The 23,858-nt window shown below is 45.0% G+C and overlaps 1 protein-coding gene across 2 annotated transcripts in view; it reads right to left on the bottom strand.

Annotated features, from left to right (window-relative positions):
* The window catches only part of LRFN3 (leucine rich repeat and fibronectin type III domain containing 3), a 41,685-nt gene extending 35,147 nt beyond the window's left edge, over window positions 1–6,538 (bottom strand). Inside the window, exon 1 of one of the 2 annotated variants that reach the window (XM_075738562.1) lies at window positions 6,375–6,538. The gene's annotated coding sequence lies outside the window, so the exon portion shown is untranslated. The remainder of the gene's footprint in view (window positions 1–6,374) is intronic. The other variant, XM_075738563.1, reaches the window with a different exon arrangement.
* Between the last annotated feature and the right edge of the window lie 17,320 nt (window positions 6,539–23,858).

Genomic DNA, 23,858 nt, shown 5'->3' with positions numbered 1-23,858 from the left:
GGGGGTTTTGCACGTATTTTAGCCTCGGCAGCAGCTGAGCAGGACAGACGGCAGCTCCAAACACGGCTATTTCCGAATTCGTGAGAACGTCACCCGGGGAACCCGTGCCAGGAACCATGCTTCGTTCCAGCTGGAAACAAAGAGCGATTCTGCACCTCAAGTCTCTTATGGTGGTTAAGTGGAGGGAGTAGAAAGAAATAGGTTCGATTCTAGCAACAAGTCTAAATAGATCAGTGTTTTAAAACCACAAAGAGGAGGGAATACGCGGGTTTTCGACCCCGCTGCTTTTCACAGCAAAGAAATGCCTGCGAGCCCTCAACGGAGGGAGCCTGCTGCCCTTTTGCTACTGAATTTCGCAGCTCCCGAAGGATGCTCGGCTGCTTTGCAACCATCTTATAGACCTCCTGCCAAGTGGCGGTGGCCTTTCCTTGTAGGGTCTTCTCCTAGAGAACAACCTTCATTACTTCCAGGCACAACAGGGCAGCGGATCCAAGGCTCACAGGAGATTATCGGTTGGTGCTAAATGCAATTTTCTCGACTCTTTTTTTTTTTTTTTTCTTTTTTTCCCCAGTTTAACCAAAATACAGGGCAGGGCTCATGCTCACGTATGCCTACACACAGTATTTTGCAGACAGATCAGGACTCAAGCTCCCCGTGTTCCACATCTAGAGGACATGAACCAGCTTCCCAGCAGGAACCACCAGCTGCGGTTGACACAGCCCTAACCCCGGCCAGTGCCATGCTTGGGGACACCGTTTGTCACACCAGGTTGAGTTTACGGTCATGTAGTTACATGACCTCCTGTCCGGACTTGGCTTGCAACCAGGCAAAAGCAATGTTTCCCATCATTATGCAGAAAAATAAAAGCCTAGCACAGAGGACACCAAGAAAACACTACCGTTTCAACAGCTGTTACATACCATGAATCCACAGAATAACTTAGGTTGGAATGGGACCTCCAAAGGTCATCCAGTCCAACCCCCAACTGATGCTTCTCTCTGGCTTCAGTGATGACCTGAAGTGATAGGCTAAGTCCAAACCGTTTTCAAACACAGAAAAATGAGAAAGAAGCCCTCTCCGAACAGATTATGTTGTCAGATGACCTTTATAAGTCAGCCAACGACACAAAAAGGTAGAACTCAGTACAAACATGGAAGAAGCTCTTCCAATATGAAAGCCAGGCTGCACCTTCCAGCTCCATCTCGCATATATATAAAGTCAAAGCAGAAGTTACATCACCATTTTACTGGGATATACAGAAGATGTTTTCCAGGCACTATGAACAGAAAGACACCGATTCCCACCGAAACATTCCTGCTCAGTGCATGTTGAGACACGCATCTCTGCACCAACACACATTTCACTTACTGTTTGCCTACCGCGGCGAGCAGATTTGCCTGTGCTTGAAATCAAGTTGCTGACGCTGCTAAACCAGACCCCAGAAGACATTTTCCAATCAATACACGTTATTTTCATCACAGCCAGGGCTCCCAGCATTCATCCCAGAAAACAGACAGGCAAATACACCTCCAAAATACAAAGCATATCCATTTAAGAGTCGATTCCACCTCACATTAGATACCCCCCAAAAAAACCCACCTCGTCAGCGACGTGGGCACGAGCTATTAACTCTTTTAGTATAGCAATTTAAAAGCTGCTTTTTTTTTTTTTTAAGCTGCTTGTCTGTCTCCCTCCCACCTCCTATCACTTCCACTCCTCCCCACGACTCCAGAACTTCCCAACTCAGGAAGTTCAAAGGCAAGCGGAGGTCAACGTTACCTCCGTTCTTTAAAGACCTGCGCAGCAAGAAATACCAAACTTGTGATGTGCACGAGTACCACAACCTGCTCTGAAATTGCCGAGATTTTTGAGCACTAAGGAACAGTCACAAAATCATGTACGATTGTTTTGATAAACTTAAAGATGGGAATCATACAAAGGTACCACAAAAATGTTTCTTTTAGATACTGTATGAAGCTCATCCTTGCAAGCACCTTAGGCAATAACGAGCTGCTAACGTCGGGCAAGGCTGAAATTTAACAAAAACTTGCTGTTTTCATATTACAAAAACCCAGCTGAAACCAGTTGGATGTCACAGAGCATCCATAAGAAAATTGATAAATTCAGTTCTTTGAATAAGAAAAGTGAAAGCGCGAACAGCGGTGAAAGGAGGAGATATTTGGTCTATTGCAGGATTGCACTCAGTGCATACGATCAGGGCTCAGCAGAGGTTCAGTGATCCTTGAAATTTGTCTGGAAGTGTGATTGTTACTGATTAGAAAAGAATATGCGCATATTTCAAAGACACTGCTTCATGGTGAACTCCTGTCACTTTGGGGCTAAGTGTCGCCAGTTTTCCCAGACTAATTGCTCTTCTAGGAAAGGACACGGAGATTAGCATTGGATCAGAGAAGTGGAGATTCTCTTTGCTATAAAAAAGACATAATAAAAAAAAAAAAAAATCAGCGCAGCTTTTCTTTTGAGATTACAAAGAATTTTCATTTGTCCAGTATTTCCCATTGCAACAAAATTCCCTTTATTCAATCCGTAGAAGCATCTCCTTTACTACATTAGTGAAAAATCTTTCATGCAGATAACAATGATTTACTTTTTTCCCCTCCCTAAAATAAATTCAATGAGAAACATCTGCTGTGAATTCATGCTCTCTGCCCTAGGCAACCTAGGAGCAGGCTGGCAACCAACATGTGGGGGTAAAAAAAAATTAAAAAGTCCCAATTTTGGACCGGTTGGTGGCCTGTCTGTGAATCTCAAGGGGAGGTGTTCTTCTTGCAATGATCTGCCAGAAGCTTGGTTCTTATCCCTTCTAAGGGACAACACCTGAACCCTTCCCAGGACAACGGTCAACTGCAAGAGCAACAAGTGGAAATCCAGTTGCAACCAAGTGGAGCTCGATCAGCAGATAAAAATACTACTTGGCCCACGCTGTGAAGTTCACCTTCATTTCAACCATGACCATCATTACCTAAAACTCTTCTGTGATGGGGATCAGGGATCAGCAGAGGCATGCACACACGCTCTCGTATCTGCAGATGCAATAGGAAGCATTTAGCTTTTGTCCATCCATCTCCTACATCATCCAAAGACACTGACCAAACAAGGAGACCACCTGGAAAGCCACCTGCATCGTCCTCATCTGAGTGCTAAGTGTCTTCTTGCAGTGTCCCAACCTGGGGTGCACAGAAAGTATTGGGAGGGGCGGGGGGGGGGAAGAGAAGATCTATATCCAAGTCATTTAATACCTAATTAATTCAAGCAAATGATATGTGTGGCGTTTGTTGTTTTTTGGTTTTTGTTTGGTTTTGTTTTTTTAACAAAGGAGGGAGTAACATAATCAGCCTGATTATACTGATGGGCCAAGAAGCTGTCACCATGGTATTTCATTGACAGTCTGTAGGAAAACCCACTCCAAACACCCACCACCAGAACTGGCAAGTAGAGCTGGTTGAAAAGGATGGTAAAAGCTTCAAGTTCCCTGCCTGGTTTTTTTTCAATCTTCTAATGAAAAAGAAGCTTTTGCAAGAAAGAAAAAAAAAAATAAAAATCCAGGAGTTAGGACAGAGAGATTTTCAATAAATATCATTTTGAAAAAAAAAAAAAGTAATTAATAAAACCAAGAGAAGTCTGCAATTTCTTCCCTTCACCCATACCAGGAGCTTCAGCTATGAAGGTCTTTTTTTCTCAGGGTCGTAGAAAAGGTCTGATTTGGAACAAACCTCCCTCTGGACAGGCTCTCCCCTCCAAGGGGGGGACATTGGTGGGTACAAGTGCTTCCTTTGCAAAGCTGAATTGCAGATCTCCAAAAAGAACATCCGTTTTGGAGAGAAAGCAAAACCTTCCATCACCAAGAAGGCCAAGATGGGATGGGACACAGTCATAAGAACGGCCCACGCTTATTTGGGAGCGCGTTTCTCAGAAGCAATCTACCCCATTCATGTCACTACCAGGAACGGCAGAACCTGCTCTACCCAAGCAGAAACTTTCGCTTGAGGCCAACAAGAGAGTTGAATACGCTGCTTCTGCCTTTGCTGCCAGGAGCCAACACCAACTAAGCTTTGGGCTGTAAAGTCGCTAATTTAGCCTTCAAACAAGCTGCCGTGCAAAGATCCTGGCATCCGTAGCTCAGCACCCCTGGAGACCTTTGTCTTGCAGCCATCCAGGCCCTTTGTCAGGTCTACAGGAGGATCTGGCACCAAAGGACACACTGGAACCTCTCCCTTGCTTTGTAGACCAGGATTGTGGATCTCTTTCTAAAGAGCAGCCCTCCACCCTCGCCAGTGGCAACGAGCTCGACGCAAGAATTGTTTGGTGGAGTTTTTTGGCAGCAGGGGAGACGAGATGATCATAATAGTTCTTTTCCTAACCTAACAGTTTCTCCCTCCCACGATGAACCCACCCTTAAACACTTCATTTGGAGCAAGAACAAGAACTCCATAGCGCACACCAGCCAGCTCCAACTAGGACGTTACCTCCCACGGCAACAAGGAGCATCCTAAATAACGGAACATTTTCGAACAAAAGCATTGGCAACCCCCTACTACAAGAGCGTGGGACATTTTCCAGCGATTCCTTGCTCCGCTACAATTAACAACATGCAATCCACTTCTAAAAACAGATCTACCAGCCCTAGGAGCATCAGGGCAAAGCCTGGGTGAGGAATGAGATTTATTTCCCCCCCCCACCCCGGGAAAGCGTGGGTCCGGCGTGCGGCAGCTTCATCCCCACGTGCACATCACCAAAACCAGGCGTGGAACTGGCCCTCTCGTGGTAAGCACGGCGAGCGAGCACTGCGCTGGAGAAAAAAAATAAATAAATAAAAAAAATCCTCCAGCCGCGGCATCAGACAAGCTGGTAAGGTAGCAGAGAGAAAATGCTGCACTGCCTGCGGCGACGCTGGCAATCTCAGAGTCGCCCGGGTTACCAACCTGGAAAATCATACAGAAGATTAAGAACGTATAATTTCTTCCTAAATTATGAAGGGGGGGGGGGAGACTAATGGCCAGTTCCCTGTGAATTATGATCATCCAGGCACATTAAAAAATTGAGCATTAAGTGCAACCCCTCTCCACTGCTGGTTTCTTGGGTTTTTTGGTTTTTTAAAGACTACAGAAGATATTTTTAAGGCTTAAAAATAGATTAAGTACCCTACATGCTTCATAGCAAGAGTTTTCACTCATATACCTCTAGCTGCAGAATGCAAAAAAAACCCCACAAAAGATATTCAGCTACGACAGGAGATTTTTGGGGCTCTTTTAGAGCAAAATCTTCCTTTGCTTATACACAACCCCTTTTTCAAATTGATTTTCTGAGTAACGAGGCCCCCAATTCCTATGCTGCTTTGCTCCCCAGCATGCCATCGGGGGAAGATTTCCTCCTCTTTGAGCAAACTCAGTCCGGCTCCACGGTCTATGCAGTCTTTTCACTATTTCGATTGCAGAGAATCACCTTAGCCAGCCTCAATGACAACGCTGTCACCCGCCCCGACACGAACACTACACAGTCCCATGTAACTGTAGTGTCAGTCGCTCCACGCCAGAGAGCAAACGAGCCCAAAGGGTTGTTTCGCTCCGACGTTAACACCGGTTGCGAGCGCGAGCTCGCCGTGGCCTTTTACACCCCTCCGCAACACGCCATCCTCCGGCCGTACCACCGCGTAAAGGACACGCCGTGCTCAAGACCCCGCAAAAAAAATAGGGTTGCAAACCGAGCAGGCGTACGTTGCCATCCAGCTACCGCTTCCAGAAGTGAAGAAAGGAAAAAAAAGAAAAAAAATACGAAAAACAAGATAAAAGTATCAGTAACCATCATTCCAGTCACTCCGAACTGCCCACTAGGAACCCTTCTGCCCTGTAAAAATCCACTCCAGCCTTCTGTGCTTCAAATTCAGCGGCCCAAGCCGCATTCTCACAGATCGACGCGTGCCTGCAACGGTAAGGGTGGATCCTACCTCTCTCTTTGGGGCGAAGCGTTAAAACCGAGCAGAGCAGCGGAAGGCACATCTGACAATGACACTGCAATTTATCAAGAATTATTGGGGAAGGGGAAAGCGGGGGGGGGAGAATAAAAAATAATAAATGACGAAACCATCGCTCTGTGCTGGTCCCTCCTGTATTATCCTTACCCTACGCGATGCTGAGAGTGTTAAAAGCTAAAAAGTCTGGAGAATAAACACTTGGGGGGGGGGGGGCGTGGGGGGGGGAGCACCCGAGCTTTGCCAGTGATGCTCGGGTGCGGCGGTGGGTAAAGGAGGATGCGGGGGGCACAGGCGCACCCCGCTCCCCACCGGCTCCTTCCCGGCTGCAGATTCCCCCCCCCCACTCCCCTCCGACCTCCGTGGAGCCCCCTAAAAAACTCACCTCTCCCACGGCGAGCCTAGAGGGGCGGCGAGCCCCGCATCGCTCCGACCGTTCCCCCGCCACCCATGGCCGGTTGAGCTCCAGCTCCGCCGGGGAACGGCGGAGCAACCCGCACCGGCGGAGCCGGGCAGAGCCGCTGCCGCAGGGACCGCCCCGCCCCGGCTCCGCGCAGCGGCGGAGGAGGAGGAGGAGGAGGAAGACGATGATGATGATGATGAGAAGGAGGAGCGCCCCGCCTTACGGCTACAGCCCCGGTGCGGTGACCGGAGAGGGGAGATGCGGTACCCCCCAGCACAATTCTGCTCCCGGTGATCCGGAGCATCAGCAGCATCCCCCGGGACCGCCCCGGTGATGGGCAACCGGCTGCGAGTGGGGCGGAGCAGCTGAGGAATTAGGGTTGCCTGTTAATTGCTTGTTAATTACAAAGCACTGGCAGGTGCAGATATTTAAAAGGGGGGCAGGAAATAAAAGGTAGAAGTGGGGTTAAGTGCCTTCATTTGGTCCCGGTGATGGCTAGTAGGAGTCAGTCCCTTCTCCCAAGTAATAGGATGAGAGGTAAATGGCCTCAAGTTGCACCAGGGGAGGTTTAGATTGCATTTTAGGAATGTTTTCTTCCCCAAAAGAGTTGTGAAGCATTGAAACAGGCTGTCTAGGGATATGCTTGAGTCGCTGTCCCTGTAGGTGTTTAAAAGACCCGTAGAGGTGGCACTTAGGGACATGGTTTGGTGGTGGCCTTGGCAGTGTCAGGTTTAGGGTTGGACTTGATGATCTTAAGGGTCTTTTCCAACCCAAATGATTCCACAATTCTGGCCCAGAGCATCTCAGGGTTTTCAAGGGGCCAGGCTGGTTCTGTACTGGGTCAGGTTGGGCTTGGCGGAGCGTTTTGGTTTGGTTTGTATTTTATATAACGTGAAGAGCACAATCACGGAGTGGGGGTGTTGTCGGGCTGTCTGTACAGCTGGCCGCCTGAGCGGTGGGATGCTGAGCGGACCCCTCGGTGTGCGGGGTCGCTGTGTTTTTTGCTCAGTTGCAGCAGTGGCCTTTCGTAGTGAGAAACTGCGTCCCCTTCTTACGGGTGTAAAATGTAGGAGTAGGTAGTGAAATCCTTGGAAGCAAGGGGGGAGGGAAAAACCCCCTACAAAATCCTCCCCTCGCTGTGCTGGAAAAAATCTTTAGTCAAAGCAATGATAAACTCTCCAAGTCCTTACTTCACCCCGTGGGATTTTTAAGTGTAATGGATGTAAAGATTGTGTTTTGAGGGGTTTTCTTTGTTTTAAGACAATACCTTGTCTGTCGATATGGGTAACGGCTTACCACGAAGCAGACTCCTCCACTGAATAACTTCATTAGAGGAATCCAAATGGATTTCAGCCTGCCCTGTGGAAGGTTTGGGGAATGAGAACTGTTGCTATATCGCTACTCTCCCGTGACTCATGCCTTGATAATACCAAGTACAAAAAAATATCTGGAGACGTGATTCATGCTCCTGAGGAGGCCGGAATAGGGCAGACTATAATATTTACAGCGAGTAGCATCTTCCCCTTCGCGATGAGCGGTAGCTGTGTGCTTGCGCGTCAACGTTTTCCGCGTAGAGATGCTAATGACTCTAATCTGTGTATGCATGATGTTAATAATTGCATGGGGAATGCAGCTTTGGGCTGGGATGAGAAGTCCCCAGGCATGCAGAGAAGAAAACTGGGTCTGAGGCTTCTTCTGTTTGGAGAATGCTTATTGTACCTGATTAAATTGTGGCTGCAAGTCGTTTTCTAGTTTCCGTATTGAATATTCCAGGATGTAGAGCAGGAAGGGGCTTGTGCCTCCATCTCCCCTTCCTGCAGGGACCTTCCGCTGATCATCTCCATCCAGTGTTTTACAGTGGGGTTTAAGCCACTTTATGGGTTCTGGCAGCAATTCTCTAGCCATTTCCAAAGTTTTAGGAAGGAATTTGTCAGGATACAGCAGGCGGGTCAAGAAGTTGAAGTTTTTGGGTTTTTTCCCCACTATCTTGCTAAATTTTCCACCCAGTAAGAGACATCTGGGTTAGTAGGCTTTTGTAGCCTCTCTACAGCAAATCTGGGACTAGATTTTGCTGTTAACATACAACTTTAAATGCAGGCATTGGGCAACAACAGCTTGGCTGTGACCAGGGCTCTTGGTTGTCCTTTCTTCTTAAGTATGTTGCTCTAGTTTTTAATTATTTTTTTTCCCCCTCATTAAATTAGTGATGTATCTGCCATGTTGGGGCACCTCATCATTAGGAGTAACTGCCATGGAGGACCCAGTGTGTAATTAACACCAGAGCAATCTCCATTGGTTGGATCACTCTCCGCAGGACCTGACAAACTAAAAGTTGTCAGCTGGGGTAACAAATACAAATGCCAGAGAAAATGAGTGTGCTACCTGTTGAGGAGCAGCAAAAATAATTCATTTCTCTGGAGGGTGGGGAAGAGAAGTTGATGAGGGAGTGGGACTGGATCTTTGGAGCTGCTCTTTGGTTCGGTGATAGGTGCAGCAGAAAGGAAAGAAGAGACAAGGAAGGTAGAGTTTGGTAACCTCTATCTCCAGGACAGAACCTCCAGGTATTTGTGTTTCGATGAAGTGACCAGTGTCACAGATGGAAATTCAGATTATGCCGGCAAGCATGGAAGTGAAGCATAACTGGAAGGGGTTGGGGAATTAAAATTGTTTGGACCCTGTGACTTTTCTTCCTGACCTATTCTGGAAGCTCCAGCGTGTTTAGGGCTGATGCGTGATGGTCCTTGCTCATGGCTTCTGTGCTTTGTTGGGTGGGGAGAGGCATGAGTTGGTGACTGCTCAGGTTGGTGCTTCCCAGAGAGGACCCTTGGGATGTGTGTTGAGCTTCCCGGCATTGCAATACCCGTGATTAGCTCCGGTCCTGTTCTCTGCCCTGCAGAAGAAGCTCCTAATTCTCGTAGTTCTTATACTGAAACAGTATTTTGGAGAGAAACTGAGCTCATTTTTGTTGGGAAACTTGACTTTTCTGACCTGTAGATGCATCTACACGCATCAGTGTGTGTTTCTGGCCTGAGTGTGCATCATTAAATGCTGTGTGGAGACAAACCTCTGCTGAAAAGCAGTTACTTTCAAGTAAGAAAACTAAGAATTCCACTGCACATAACATTCTACGTGTGGATGTATGAGCTGGCGTGATCCTACGTTGCTATTTAAAGGGGGCATGCACCAGAAGAGACTTCGTTTTACGCTGATGCCAAAGGTGACAAGGGGGTGAGAGAGGGCTATTGTATTTTCCACCCCCAAAATAACAAGAAAATGTTGTTTGCTGGCACTTCCATTTGATGTCACGTTCTCTTATTCAAGGAAGTTTATTGTAGAAGCGATGATATTTTGCCTTTTGTGGGCACCTGTTTTCCTTGGGGAAACAGCTGATAGTAAAAAAAAACACCAAAAACAACAAAAAACCAACCCCAAAAAGATGCAGAGGATGAGGAAATCCCCCACCACTATAGGACAGTCCTGATCAGGACTGGGTGTATGTCAGCTGTCGTGCCTGAGAATAAGGAGAAATGCAAGAAAGGGGCTATAACAAGATGAACTGTCATGTGAGGATGCTAATGGACCATTTGCTGTTATTTCTATCCATGGGAAATTATTTCCATCCGTGGAAATAACCATTTCTGCTCACTTCATTTGCAGAGGTACTCCTGCACCGTACGAGCTGGTCGAATTGCAAGTTTATCCGGCAAGTGCAGCTAAAAAGCATTTCTGGGCCTGTTGTGTCCTTTGCACGGGCCTGAATGTTGAGGTCTTCCTACATCACCATTTCTCTCTTTAGTCCTTGTCTTTAAGATCACGAGATGCCCGGTGACAACATTGGGTACCAGCTCTATGTTCTTGACTTCCTTCTTGCTCCTTCCAAGTAAACCCCGGGAGGTTGGTGCTCCTATCAGATGTTGCTTCCAGGTGCTAAAGTGAGATGAAGGGCCTATGTTATTGTTGTGTCCAGAGAAGTCTCTGTCCCGTGCTGCCATCTGGAGAGCACACAACCGCTCCTTGGGGCAGATCTGATGTGTGTGATGTCCTCGGTTGGAGGAATGGAGACCTCAACTGTTTCTGTAGTCACCTGAGTTGGTGGTGACCAGTCTCTCTCCAGCTCACGGCTGCGTTTCGCTCATCCTGGTGTGAGGCTGTGCTTCATTTGGAGGTACTGGGTGATGATGGACCAGCGTTGTGGATGAAAGCTGGACCAGAAAACTGCTTTCAATTCAGACATGTTGCTGAATTGCCCTGGGACCAACCTACGTGTCCCATGGAGTATGAGATCAGCACAGTCAACGTGAGCCTGGGGCATGCTGTTCTAGTAGGATCCAAGAGCTTGGTGTAGAGCTCATCTCCAAAACTGGGGTGCACGACCCTGATGTATCTTCAGATTCAGCTCTAGGCTGGTGCTACGACGAATGGTTCTTATCCATCAGGAATCTGTGCTAGAAGAGAGCCGGAGCTCATTCATACACATTCTATGTATTTATGAATGCTTTGGAGAATGTGGTTTATCAGAGAAACTTGGGGTTTGGCTTCTTTAGTGCGTGCAGCAAGTTTCTGCCCTGTTTGGGGTCTCGGGCTCTCTTGATTCAAAAAGCTAATCTCCAAATGAGGATATTTCTAGGGCGATGTATATGGAAATGCACGGCAAGAAAGGGCATCCACTAATCTGATTCCTGGAATAATACAGGGAAGGTGTTACGTTATTACCGCGAGGTGCTTGCGATTGCCTTTGCCAGCCTGCCAACTGCTCGCTAGGAACTTCGGCAGCGATTGCTGTTTGGCCGCGGCGTAACCGCGTGAATTCGGAGATGAAAGCGAGCGCGTGTCAAATCCAGGGCCTTGGCAGCAGGCAGCGCAAACATCTGTGTGATAAGCCTCCAGGTAGGAGAAATGCCAAGGGAAGAAAACAGAAGCAACTCCTAGACACAATGGAGCGCGGATGTAAAAATACAGCTTATGAATTGCACAGACAAATTGCTCTCCAAGTATGGTTTATAGCTCCTGGTTGTTGGGGGGGGTTTTTTAAGTTTTTTTTTTTAAATTTTATTTTATTTTTAGAAATCGTTGCGTACTACAGGCTGAGGAGCAATCCTTCCTAGCTGCTGCTGCTGATCTTTTCTGTAAAATACACAGCCAGCCTCTCTGCTGAACCTGAACCAGCTTTTTGTGGTGGCGGATTGACTTTGAAGCTGAAGATAGCAAAGCGAAACAGCGGCTTTGAGGTGCTCCAGTTGCTTTTGGAGTCCGGCTTTGCCCCTTGCATTGTTTATCCGTGGTTATTTCAGCCCAGTGGACCTGTTTTGGAACCAGTAGAGGCAGGATTTGGTTTTACGGATGCCGATGGCAGCGTCGCCAGCTATTTCCCCTCTCCAGTTGTGTGTTGTCCTAGAATAAGATCAAGAAAATACGTATCTGTTAATGTCTGTGGGCTGGAGGCATTTGAAATTGGGAAGAGCCGTATTTCTTAGAAGCTGCAATCTGAATTTATTTGCATCACTGATGACTTCAAAATTAGAAGCGGTTATTGGCGTCTGGCTTTCTGAAGGAGAGCAGAGACTGCAGAATTGCAATTGCGACTCCTGTATAATGGATTTGGGGCTCGCTGTCTGCGGAGAAGGTGGGGTTTTTTAGCTGCGCAGGAGGAAGGCAGTGCAGGATTTTCAAATGCCTCGTTCAGTCCGAAATATTCCGTTGGCATCAGGTATCCAATATAAACCTTTAATACTTGTCGGCTTGGTTCTTGCCTGTGGAAAACTGCAAATTAGGCCCTTTGGTTTAATAAACAATCCTTTGATGGAGGAACAACTAGGCAAGGAATTCTTGCTATAACACTCAAAACAAAATAGACGCCCTGCTGTAGAGACCTGGGGAGGTAAAAGCACATCAGTGTTCTCGCTACGAAAGGGAAATTTCTGTAGTCCTGCAATGAAAAAAGCAGGGGTTTTTTTTCCTTGTTTGTTTTTTTCTCCTCTTTTTTTCAAGGCTTTTGAGTGGGTGTAAGTGGCTTCCATTTTTCAGATGTCTCATTTCAATACCTGGTTGCATCCGACCCTCTGAAGCACAGCAATGGAAGTACCTTCGCGCCTTCAATCCTCGAGGCTGAACACCAGCTGGTTTAAACTCTGTTCTGCCTCCATAAAATCAAGCAAGAGGGATTTACCTGGCCATTTTTAGGGGCCATACACCCTCCCCTGCTGCGTAAGAGGGATACTAGCCTTTCACAGCTGAGTTGACGAAGGACCATCAGCATCTCACCGCTGCTTCTGATGCCTGTCTAGACTGAACAGCCAGGTCTGAATAACAGGTTTAACTCATCCCCTCGGCGCCCACTCTCCGTCAAGCACGAACTGTCACTGTGATAACCAATTGTCTGGTAACTCTCTGAAGCTTGGGAAAGAAGAGTTAGCGAGTCTTTTCAGTGAAATACTGTATTTCAACACTTGTTGCCATGCCTTCAGGGCTGTCTCCTTGAGCTAATAACAGACTGAGAGTGGCTTTTTGGAAATGCATTGTGACACCTCCTTCTAGAGATGGCTGGATATCATATCTGTGTTCCTGCACGCTATGAATCATCGCAGATCAGAGCACTGTTCTCTGCTTAGGCTCCGGCAGCCTTTAAATGTTACAGGGTTGCGTGCCAGAGTGAGAGTCTGAGGGTTTTTCTAAGGCACGAGCCCACATCCTAATCTTGTCATCTGCCCCTTATCTTGGTCGCCTTTGTTTCTGGTTAATCCCTTCTTACCTTGAGCCCTGGGATCTTTACGCTATGTTACCATGACAGACCGATGTTGGACGAATTGTTTGCCAAGCGTTCACTACTCCTCTTCTTCCTTTGGTGGCTCTTTATGAATGTAAGGAGGTCAAGAAATACCTTTTGGTCGTCTTGAGTGTCTCCTTTCCAACCACATCCATGTCTGCTGGCCTCAGTAAACTCTCTCTGCTTTCAGACGAGGGGACTTCTCTGCTGATCGTGATGTTTTATTTCCCCCGGCAGGAGGCAGGGCTTGGTGTGGGGCTGGTTTAAGATGTCACTTCCATGCTAAGCTTTTCTTTTAAGTGAGGGATGTCTCTGCTTTTAGAAATGTTGACTGTTTTTATCTCAATCTAATAATCCAATTGCTCTGTGGGTCTAGAGGAGTCTTTTCTGCAGCCAGTGATTTTTCTTCATTGCTGTTTTCCAAGAAGACATTAGAAAAGGTTCTCTCTATATTGGACGAAATAACCAGGAGACCATTGAAATAATCATAAGAGATGACATTGTACCTTCTGTGGTGGATCTTGGGTTATTTTGCAACAAACTAATGAAGCCTTGCTGCCAGGGCTGAGGTCGGTATTATCTGCTTTGAGAAGTAAATGTTAACAGAGAACGCCTTTGCTCATTCACCATCTCTTGAGCCTGCTCTTTTCCTCTCCAATGAGTCATTCCTGGTGGAACTGACTTCTGATGTGGACTGGTCTCCAGACCCAACCCGATGACTGCTCTGAGTTTCCAGTCAATTCTGAGGGTCCCAAGGAGCTGCTGAAGCGACGCCTTCCTGAAATGATGCTAACTCCTCAGGTTGCACTGGGGTATTTTCTTCCGAAAGACTCCTCTACTTGTTGGCATCCCTGTCAGAGGCCTCCTCAGCAAATGAAATAGCTAACAAGAGATGTTTGCTCCAGGTTAGGAATATAGCCGGGTAGACACAAACACCTCTAGGGAGGCAGGTCTTGTGTCTAAGAACTGGCCGCTGCTCTGCTGAATGGGAGTATGTAAGAGTGATGCTGCAAGGTCGTTAAGGCAGTCCAACTGCTTTAGATCTCCCCTCAAAACTGTTCATGTTGTTCCAACAGGTTGGAATATGTTGTTCTCTCCAAGCTATTTCACCCGATTATGATACTCTTTTTTTAAAAATTTGTTTTTATTTGTCTTCTTAGTTTCTCTCATATTGAGTTTTGTTATAGACTTTCCATTCTTTTGGTTTGAACACAGTATATTCTATCGTGTTTTTCGATATTTTCCAGTGGAAGGTTATTGCAAGAAAAATACCAGAAGTCATCTTAGACTTAAAAAAAAAAATAAAATTTAAACTTTCAAGACATTACAAGTTAATGCTGTTCTGCTGTATGCAGCCTCTGCTCGGAGCACGGGGGCTGCATTGCGGACTTCAGCGTATATTTGCCTCAATAGGGGCTGTCCCTTTGTGAAGTGCCATACGCGTACCACATTGCAGTTGGTTACCATGTCAACCTCTGAATGATCCTTTTTCCTTTTTTTTCTTTTTCTTTTTTTTTTTTTATTGAAAGGAGAGAAGGTAGGTACATGAAGTCCATTGATCTCGCTTGCCACCACTCTTTTATTGCACTGAACCTGCTTCTTCCTGGGGATGCTCAGATGTTAATGGAGGATTGCTTCTAAATCCAACCTTTTGAGTTTTGTTTCTTCTCTGCCGTGTTTCTTCGTAGGGAACTGCAGAATTCACCAGAAGGGAAAGCAATGTCATATGAAGACCAAATTGGCGAAATCTCTGTCTGCACGTTATGATCCTCTTTGTCTGTGCCTCTTCTAGGGAAGCCGTTGCTGGTAGTGATGTAGGCAAATAGGGTTTAGTATGGAGCCAAGGCTTTGAAAACGGTCTGATGTGGGTTAGATGAGACCTGGATTGGTTTGCCAGGGATTTATGTAGAGCTGTTAGTGGCAGTGAGGTCTTCTGAGAAGACCAACTGCTCTCACCCTCAAGTTGTCTTGTTGGGATGTTCAGTTTTCTTCTTTCACCCGGAAGCATTTGAACTGTGTGCCAGTAGTGCCACAGATGTTTTTTTCATACTAGGTCTTGGGTGTTTCCTCTTCACTGTGGCTTTTTGTGTATTGCTGGGATGGGAAGGCGGCGGGGGGAAGAGCTGCTGGGGAAAGATTAGGCTTTGGGTTTGTTCCAGAAATCGAATTAGATCTCTTAGACTTATCTGAGTGATGTCTGAGGTAGGTGAGTACCACTTACAGCAATGCACTGAGCGTTCAGCCTATGATGTCTCTATCAAAACTCATTTGTAAGGTCTGGTTTGTTTGCCCATGTCGTTTAATTACAAAGGCTTTCACCACCTAACCAGCTCCAAGAGAATGGCAAAGATGCTGAGAAGACAGGAGGAGCAGGAAGTGCATGACTTGCTTTGTTAGTGCTATTGAATTCAACTGAATTAATCATCTCCCTCCATGTAATTTGTCAAGCAGTGTGTGCGAGCACAACCAAGCGTACTGCGTTTGGCTTTTTATCGTGACCGTGTGACCCAACGTGTTTAATATCGCAGAAGCAAAACAAACTGAAGAAGGAATGGAATGGAGAAGACTTGAGTGAGTCTGCTAATGAAATACTCTTCTTCGCTTCCCTTCTGGCCTTGTTCTAGCTACCCACGAGAAGATGTATTTCCACTCAAGGAGACACTGTTCATGGGGATGAAGGGTAAATTCTTATCTGATTGCTGAAATAATAATAATAATAATAATTGATGCTTAAAGGCAAAGGCTTGTCCAGTCTAGCCTATTCCAAACACTTGAAATCCAGAAAGTGGAGACAAAAGAACTACCCTCAAACCATTTTTAAAATTTTGCCTGTTCAAAAATTGAGTTTATTTTCCTTTTACATTTGCTCAGACAGGATGTGTCGCATCTTTGTGCTCACGTGCCAATGGCTACGTAGTTTGTAGGTAACAAAGCAAACATCTGCAATCACACTGGCAGAGGTTTCTTGTTTCCCAGCTGGAACTTTGCTGGTTAACTCTCTTCTAAAGTCATGAAATAATTCAATAGCAGAGCTGACTGATTTTTTTTTTTCCTATTAAATTCCAAAAGTGCCCACCCCAGCCACTTTCACCAGCATGGGTGGCATCAAGATCAATTTTGAGTTATTGCTTACAACCCAGCATACAGCAGTGAAGTCTGTACGTGATGAATAACGCTTCTGCGTGCAATGGGACAAAGTTCTCTGACCTTTTGTTATTGAAAGGCAATAACAAGTTGTGGGTTGACCCTGGCCAGCAGCTAAGGTTTTTGGGACTTTTTCCATCAAGTTGAGTTTTCAATTCCCTTGAAAGGCAGCTGGACTATTTACCGCTTGTGCTGCCTGCTCCGGCTGATTTGATGAACTACTCACCTGCATATTGTAAGACCTATCTTTCGTAATAAAATCATACCTGCTGACTTAAGATTCTTTTTAACAGAAACTGAATCGGTACAGGATTGTGCTGTTTGTGGTTCTTTGCTAACAGCTGTTCATCCAGGCTGTTGTTGACTATGAGTACACTCTAAAATACCTGAGCTGTACCACTACTAACAGGTTTATTTTCCCCAGGCTGTAATAAAGGAAGGCAGTAGTACGTTTACTAGCACCGTTTATGTCCCTAACATTAATATTTAAATTTTCTACCCCCATTAAGTCCTTCTCCAAACCTGAACGTGTATTGGAGGTGACTTTGGACAGGTGTTCAACACGGTAAGCCGTGAACATGCCTGACATTCTTTCATGCTGCGGTGGCCTCGGAGGACCCGGTAAAAGTTAGTGCATTGTGTCTGGCAGCAAGATTTTTTATTTCAAAGGGAGCAGGGGAAGCTGCAAACACGATGTTTGGGAGTTCTCTTCTGCTGCAGTGAAATATCTGAGAAGTGGAAACTCATCTCGCGCTTCTCCCCGGAGAGTGCAATGCAGGTGGTTAAGGCCAAGTCTTGGAGCATCAGGCTCTGCCGTACACGTACGAAAAAACATGCATTTTAGTAATACACTGGGGTCGCTTGCCTCTGTCACCTCTGCGGAGTGTCCTGTTGCAAACAATATTGGTCAAGACGGAAGCACCCTATTCCCCCACCGAATCCGAGTCACTGCTTTAAAGCCGGTGGAAGAAATAGCACGGGCTCCTGCATGGGCAGTGCGGTTTTTACTGACTCTCATGGGTTTTATTTGCCATCTCATGGAGTTTGTCTTGATTATCAGATGTGCTGCTCAAAATAAATTCAGTTGTGCATTGGAATTTTTCTCTAATGCTGCCCTGAAGCGGTCAGAAAGGATTTACAGGGTCATGCGTCAACCCTAGAGCAGGCGAAATTGTCTTTAAATGGGATTTTGAAGTGATAATCTTCCCTCTCAATGGAAGCTGTTTTAATTTTTCTTTCAGAAAGCAAGGTTGGGGGCCGGGTGGTGGCATATTGTGACTTCGGTATTTAAGTAACACTCAGGGAAAGTAATTGCAAACACGGCTTGTGCCAGCGATTCCAATCAAGTAAGCATTTAAGGTATTAACTGCTGCATGCATTGTGCTACTGTTCACATTCTTAAGAGTAATATGCCAGAATAATTGGAGAAACCGTTAATTCAGTCCTGCTTATTATTTTTTGAACAGGACAGAACTTGCTTTAGGAATGGGTTGCTGCAGAGTGGACGGACGTACTCCAGCAAGCTGCCGAATATTTCTGAATGTAATCTCCCATGATCAGGAGATGGTTCCTGGAGAAAAAGAAATAACATCCTGAAGTGAAAGATTCTGCGTGATACTTAAAAGGTCTGGAGAGGTAGGCTTGCAATTTTTGTCTTATCAGTGACTAGGGTGAGAAGAGAACCTGGACATGAAGATAACCAACTGGCTTAAGCTCAGAAAAGGTGCTGGACTACAGTTTCGGTTTGGTTTTTTGGTTAGTATTTCAAAGGTCAATTTGTTTTCCTTACTGGCAAGTAATATTGAGTGAAGTTGTAGGGCCATTTGTTAAGCTTATTTTGCTTTTTCTTTCTTACTAAATCCATAGTTCAGCTAACTTCCTGGGTGCTTCCCTTTTATTTTATTTTTTTTTGTCACTTGGTTGTTGTATGTTGTCTCTTGCCCGCTCTTCTTGCTGCCTCAGTCATCGCCTTCGAATATCACATTTAAACAAAGTGCTGAAAGAATGACTTCAATTATTAAAACAGCTCGAAAACTTGACGCGAACGGAAACGACTGGCAGGTGGGTACTTAGGAGGGGTTGAAATAATGTTCAACTAGTTCAATTTCAGGATTGTGTAACACAATATCATTGAATAACATGGTCTGTCAGTTTGCTGTAGTTTCCTTCCATGAAATACAAACCAGCTTGCTTTGGAGATGATGTTTTGTTTTTGGGGGTGTTTTTGTTGGTTTTTCTTTTTTCCAAGAGGAACTTAACACTCAAAACCCCTGAGAACTTGGGAGCAAACTTTTGAATTCCTCTGAAAATTGGAGGTAGTGGTTCTGGTGTTGAAAAGCAAGGTTTAAGGATTCACCCGAGCACGTGCTGTGCACCCTCGTCTCTTATTGCTCTTCACCCTCTCTTTCAACCCAAATATTGAAGAAAACCAGCGGTTGGGGAGAAAGAAAATCATTGATTTTCATATTATGCTGGTCCCAAAGCCATGCAGTGACTGGTCTAGGGGAGGTGTTGGAAAATGGCTTTCCTGGGGCTGCAGCTGAGAAGAAAGTGTGATGATCAGTAGAAAATGAAGGGAAAAAACCAAACCCTGTACAACTGTTGATAAGGAGAAAAGGCAGCGGTGCCAATGGTGCTTTGTGGAAATCTTTTTCCCCGTTGATGATCTTGTTATCCATCTGCTTGGGAATGGGCATAACAGCATTAGCCATGACTTTCTTCAATAAAAATAGAGGCTTGAGTGGGAGTGAGAGCTTGCTGCCAAGGCAGGATGGGATGCAGGGCAGCCAAAACAGCTTTATAGAGTCACAGATTGGTTTGGGTTGGAAGGGACCTCACAGCCCATCCAGTTCCACCCCCTGCCATGGGCAGGGACACCCTCCACTAGCCCAGGTTGCCCAACACCCCATCCAACCTGGCCTTGAACATGAAAGTGGTTTTTTGGGGTTTTTTTTTGCACTGGAGGGAGAAATATTGACAGTTCAGTTTAGTCACTCACCTGTGGTCTGGAAGCAAGAAGAACCATTTCATGTTCCTGACAAAATTAGATTTCTGTGGCAGATTATTCAGTCAGAGAGACTGGGAACCCTTGACTTGCACATAAAACGCTGGTTGTAGTTGCAGCAGCTGCAAAAGGGAAGCCCGAGGGAAGCCCTGAGAAACAGGGAGAGGAGTAATTTCCTGGATGAAATTCTGCATTTTTCTTGTTTTTCTTGAGTTCCTGGTGAGCGTGGGGATGCTCGACTCTCTGGATATGAAGATGAGTTTATGTTGCTCTCACCTTTCAAATCAGTAACGCACAATGGTTTAGTTACTTTTTTATGCTGCCGGAATGGCGTAAAAGGGCAAAACTAACCCAAACTAGACTTCTTGCTCCTTTTACATCTAGATTTGGGTTTGCACTGCTTTTTCACCAGTATTCATCAGCGGGGTCCTTAAATGAACGAGGACCAGGCTTACGTAAACGTATGCACAACTTGACCTCAAACGGTCTTTATGCACTACTTTTCAGTTGATTAGTGTGTAAGTCTAGTGAACTCAAGGACTAGTAATGGGTGACTTGTTTCCTAGAGGAGGCTATTTGTTGTAGTTTGACTTTGAAAGCAACTTGATTAACGAAATAGTTTAATGGGGGGTGGGAGAGAGAGAGAGAGAGAGAGAAATGCCGAGCAAAAAGACTTTCCCCCTTTTTACTTAATTATGAGCATTAGTTGAAGGAGCAATGGAAAATAGAGTTGTAAAGCTTTCCTTTCATGCGACTGCCTGATGCCCTAGAGATATTTTCCTTGCTCTTTTATCATTATAGCTAGGATCATCTTGTATTTTTAGTCTAATAGCTGCAGCTTAAGTAATTTGTATAATAGTTGGTAATAGCAGCTTATGCAAAGCAGGGAGCAATACCTTGTGAAGGAAGAATGTACTGCCCACCCTTGTGAAGACAAAATGAAATTAATGTCTCAAAAAATAACCCCGGCAGAAGGGAATCCAGACAGCTTAGATGGTCTGCGGCGTGACTACGGATCTACAGAATTCCTATAGGTATAGGAAGAAGGGAGAGACTTGCTCCATGGTGGAAGAGGTGTGTAACCATGTTCTGGAAGAGGTTTCCTTTTTCAAGTCTTCAAGGGTGAATGCTTCTGATGGCAAGAACGACTCATGGTGAAGATCCAGTTGAATCCCCTAGTGCAAAAATTGTCATAAAGAAAGTGCATAAAGAAACTCTTGAGTTATGACAATGGTGGCATCTGCTATCACAGGACCACCACTAAACATATTCACAGTGTTTGATAGTGGAAGTTGGTCCAGATGTGATAGAGACCTCCTCACCCTGGGCTTTGAGTGACTGACACGTGCTCCATGTCTTGCAGGGTAAGTTCTGCAGGTCACTGGCCTCAAGCAGAGATTTACTGCTTTGAGCGAGATGTTTGGCGCTCGAGCGTCCTCCTGGCATCAAATATTCTAGGACTGCTCTGGGGAAGCATCAAAGTAGTATGGAGCGGTCCAGGGATTTTAGGCTTGCTTGCTGATGTGTGTTCTTCAGGATGGCTTTCCCAAGCTTATCTCATCATGAAGCTGTCAAAAGGGGGGTGAATATCCATATCAATTCCCCCTCCCACACACACAGTTCTTTTTTCTTGAGTTAGAGAGCAACATCAGTAAGTTTTCCTGGACTGCAGAGCATCTCATTGATATGTCAGTCCTATGGCTGGATTATATCCGGGCTACAAGGTCCTTTCTTTGATGTTAATGAAGGAGAAAACCCAGGGAGGGGGGGGGGGTGCCTTCTGCAGCAATGAAAAAATAATGTATTTTTTTTTCTCTAAGCATTCAAAAGAGAGAACGCTTCAACCTCGGTATCAGATGTTAACCTTTGAACCTGAAAATGCGGAAGAAACATACTTTTATTCAAGCAGTTTAGGGGAAAAAAAAAAAAAGAAAAAAACCCAAACAACACATAATTAGAACAGTGTTCATCATGTTGGTCCTTGAAATTTAGACCATGAAAACCTGCAGAGCTGCAGATGTTTGCATTAATTCGGTGGCAGGGTTCTTCATTTAAAGTCCGTGAACAACGTACGCGTGTGCAGTCTGGAGGTAGTACGTAAAAGCCATCAGTCAAATGAGGAGGAAATATAAGATAAATCCAATAGTAAGCTCCGGATGGAAAGAAATCTATTCCCTGCACTTTTCCTGCCTTATCATTTTTATGCCGCTTTTGGGGTTATTTAAAATAGGGTTTATTTAAAGTAGGATTTTTTTTTAAAAAAGGACTTTTTAAAAATAGGATTTATTTAAAATAAAATATATCATGAGCCTACGACGTGACCCAGAACACTGAAGCTGTCCCTGGTTTGAATCGTGTTCTGTACGTGTTGCGTTAAGAATTAATAAATACTTTTGCTGACGTAGCACATTTGCTGGGTGATGTGATACAACCATGAGCCTTTTTTTTTTTAATCCAGGATTAATAACGATCTGCACAGAATCAGGATGGTTAAAAAAAAAAATAATGAGTAGTACGTGGGGTTTGTTTTCCATTTTTAAGATAGTAAACATGAAGTTTCCCTCTAAAGGAAATGAGTCTAAAAGAAAATTTACGGCATTTGCCTAGGCCCTAGCTTTAGGAAGAGATTCCTGGTAAATGAAGTATACACAAACCATTTTTTTTAATCTGTCTCTTCTGACTCGATTTGTATGCAGGAGGCGCTCGCTCTGATGCTGAAGGTTATTCTATTTTTAACACCCTGCTGCTGCACTTTTTTTTTTAATAAGGAGAGGTAGATTCCACAAACTACAAAATACTTTCTTCCAAATATCAATTAAAAGAAAAGCTAAAAAAAAATTAAAAAAAAAAAAACCCCAACCACAAAACCAAACAACCTTACAGGAGGACACGTATCCCAGACCAGCTTCTATTTCTTGACATTATTTTAACAGCACTTACGGCCTTTTTCCGAATACTTTCGCTGTCATTTGTTTCCAAAAAGCTGGCTCGATTGTAAGGGTTTTACTTAGTATTTCCATCTTATTGCTTGATAACTCACCCAAGATAACTACAGCGAGGAAGAGGAAGGTAGCTCTTGCTGGGAAATCACGGGCAATAACCCCTTGCATTCAGTTTTCTCTGCGGATGCAAGTTTTAATGTCGCCCTTGCCAAGAGGGGGAGATGCTCTGCCTTGAGAGGATGGAGTAAGGGGCTCTACTTGCTGGTTTATGGAGAAAAACGTCGATGCCAAAAACCTTTTCATGTTGTTCGCAGCCGCGGAACGTAAAGGGAATGAAAACTAGGGCAGGCATAGTAAGTGCGTATCCTGTCTCCTGTGAGTTCCTCACTCCCCCCCCCCAAAAAAAAAAAAGAAAAAAAGCGTCATTGGCTTCTGAGCAGCTTTGAGATGTGTGTGATGAGAATCTGTATTTTCCTGGTTGGTGGGGTTTTTGGGGTTTTTTTTCTCCCCCCCTCTGTCTTACAAAGATTAGATGGTCTAGTCTAGTTTGGGAAGAGACTACTGAGTCTGGATCTTAATCTTGCTTGACAGTACAGCCCAAAGAAATGAAGTGACCAAACCTATGTAAAACTCCTGTCAATAATCAGAAAAATTATTTGCGTTGCTGTTTTGTACTGTTTCTGTAAAAACTGGGGTTTCTGTAAAAGCAATGTTGAGGATCCCAAACCTCGTTCCCGCGACACCCACCTGCTTTCACAGAGTATCTTTATTTCGGTAGATTGCGGGGTTTTTTGCTGAGCGCCGCTTGGATACGGAGGAGCATCCTGTGATCTGTGAAAATGGCCTGTCCTGATCTCAACTGCAGCAGGGAGGGATCAAGAAAAGTGTTGTTGGTTTTTTTGTGTTGTTTTTTGTGTTTTTTTTTTTTAAATTAATCCGCTTTCTCACATGCACAGAAAATGCCCACTCAGCGCATCCTCCCAGCACGCCACTGCAGGGCAAAGCCCCTTTTGTTTGCATTACATGAAACCAATTTGCTTTTAAATTTAGTGGGAACTGAATGCACCCCCCCCAAAAAAAAAGAGATAATTTCAGAGAGGCAGCTTCAGACTAATAACGCAGCAATTGCTGATTATTTAGGTTAAATAGTTACACTGACCAAGCACGACTTACGCAGGCGTCTTTATTTCTGGTAGCACTATAGCGTGCCCATCCTAAAGTTTAAGTAAAGTTAGATTTACACCTAGGATTAAAAGCACTATTGGGAAGGGTTTTCCATATTGTGTTTTCTGGTTGTAACCAGCTTGATTATTCTAATTGGCTTTTCATAAAGAGGGAGTGAAGACCTTGTGGGAGACAGGTAGGACAGTAATAATCATCAGGTCTGGCCAAGGTCCTGCATATAAGACCAAACTTGCTTTTGAAAACGAATATCCAACAAACCCAGGTGCTTCTATGTCAAGACGTGAGGGATGATGCGTCCTGCCTTCAACAGCTGCCCGTTTTTAACCTAATTCACTTAAACTTCGTAACAGGGCTTAAAGTCTTATGTTTGTACACGTTGGGTTGATGGTCTCTCTGGTAGTGGTCAATATTGAAAGACCTTCTCGTGG

Source organism: Balearica regulorum, chromosome 34 (assembly GCF_011004875.1).
Source record: "Balearica regulorum gibbericeps isolate bBalReg1 chromosome 34, bBalReg1.pri, whole genome shotgun sequence".
Lineage (NCBI taxonomy): Eukaryota > Metazoa > Chordata > Aves > Gruiformes > Gruidae > Balearica > Balearica regulorum.
Note: the sequence above shows the minus strand (reverse complement) of the source record. Positions and strands in the feature narration are given on the sequence as shown.